This window comes from Oratosquilla oratoria, chromosome 19, assembly GCF_046742065.1.
Source record: "Oratosquilla oratoria isolate Oo_2021 chromosome 19, ASM4674206v1, whole genome shotgun sequence".
Classification (NCBI taxonomy): domain Eukaryota; kingdom Metazoa; phylum Arthropoda; class Malacostraca; order Stomatopoda; family Squillidae; genus Oratosquilla; species Oratosquilla oratoria.
In genome coordinates, this window is record NC_134795.1 from 65,651,038 (window position 1) to 65,652,673 (window position 1,636).

Here is a 1,636-nt window from a genome sequence, read left to right on the forward strand (position 1 = left end):
CCACGACCACCATCACGACCACAGGACATCGAATAACACGAATACAGCTACTGATACTATTCTTCTCGTGATCCCTCGAAGGGTTCTCGATACCACAAGCCATGAAGAGTCCCTCTATCTCACCAAGAACCCCCATACTCGAACCAAAACCAACCACCAAAAGCCCCGCGCTCTCACAAGCCCCCAAAAGCCCCACGTCACCACAGATAGCAGTCCAGGACTCTCAAGTTCCACACATTCGCTGACCACAAAGAACATTCTGCTCTCAGCAAGTGACTGCTCGCCGGCCAGCAGCTGGTCCCAGGTTCTCTCGCCATCTTTCGGATGACCATCGCGTACAACAGCTGCTCCACGATTCCAACACATACAAACCCGACCTCATTGGCAACACAGGTACCCACTTTACACACTTGACTACCGCATCGTGCATATGTCGACCCAAGACGGATTACGGTCATTGAGCAACATGCCCATACCTATCCGCGGAGGGATGCGCACATGTAGGGACCCGGTTGAACAAGCTAGCGGGCGAGCGAGCACGCGCACTCAAGCTCTCACACACGCATGCATACAAGCGCGCATATGCACCAACACTTTTGCCCCAACATGAGTATATATATATATATATATATATATATATATATATATATATATATTATGTATATACATATTATTATATATATATATTATATATACGTATATATATATATAGTATATATATACGTATATATATATATAGTATATATATACGTATATATATATGTATATAGTATATATATAATGTATATATATAAATATAAAATATATATACATATATATATATACATACACACACACACACATATATATATATATATACATACATATATATAATGTAACAACTTAAGAGGCACAATGCTGCTTCTGAAGTCACCTAATATCGAGATGGTCAGGATAGTCTCACAAAGCGAGAGAGACAATCCAGACGCGAGCAACAGTTCGACGTTGCAGTCACATGTTGCTGCTGGCCGCACCCCCACCCCCACCCCCTGCCCTCCCGCCCGCCCGCCCAGAGAGCGAGTCCGCACACACCTGTAGCTCCGACGTGCGCTCCCCGACTCTGCCAACTAGCCACGCTCTCGTCCCGCCGAACTCACTCGTTATGGAAGGGCTGCTGGCCTCGATCCGTACCTGCGTTTGCAAGCTCTTGATGCTTTCTGAACACCGTAGGCACTACTGAGTCACTGTTACACTGTTACATAGCGTCCCTCAGCCTGTTTGTTACCTCCCTACTCGTTGCTGTGGTTACGGCTACACTGAACTATCTGCCTCGTCTTCGGCCCAGGCGGACACGTTGTCGTACTGCACTGTCCAAGAACACTTTCCCCCCCCCTAAGACACTCTCCCTATTTTCCAGAGTATATTTCTACTAAAAATACCACTACTCACCCAAAAACATAACCCCTACGAGAAAAGAAATCTTGTTTGTGGGAAGCGGACCTAATCTGAGTGCCGCCCACTGCGTTAATCGTACGTCAGACATGGCTGCGCAGGGAACTTTGAAGGATCGATGTGGCGTCGATTGTCGTTCATAGTACGGAGAGGAGACGATGGTAGGCCCGAACAAAGCAAGTGTTGCCATCCGCTCTCACATTCA

At 46.6% G+C, this 1,636-nt stretch overlaps 1 protein-coding gene across 5 annotated transcripts in view; it reads right to left on the reverse strand.

The window, feature by feature from the left end:
* Positions 1-1,289, reverse strand: part of LOC143035964 (glutamate-gated chloride channel-like) — a 632,887-nt gene extending 631,598 nt beyond the window's left edge. For 4 of the 5 annotated variants that reach the window (XM_076203237.1, XM_076203238.1, XM_076203236.1 and 1 more), the window contains exon 1: positions 1,171-1,289. The gene's annotated coding sequence lies outside the window, so the exon portion shown is untranslated. The remainder of the gene's footprint in view (positions 1-1,170) is intronic. The other variant, XM_076203234.1, reaches the window with a different exon arrangement.
* Between the last annotated feature and the right edge of the window lie 347 nt (positions 1,290-1,636).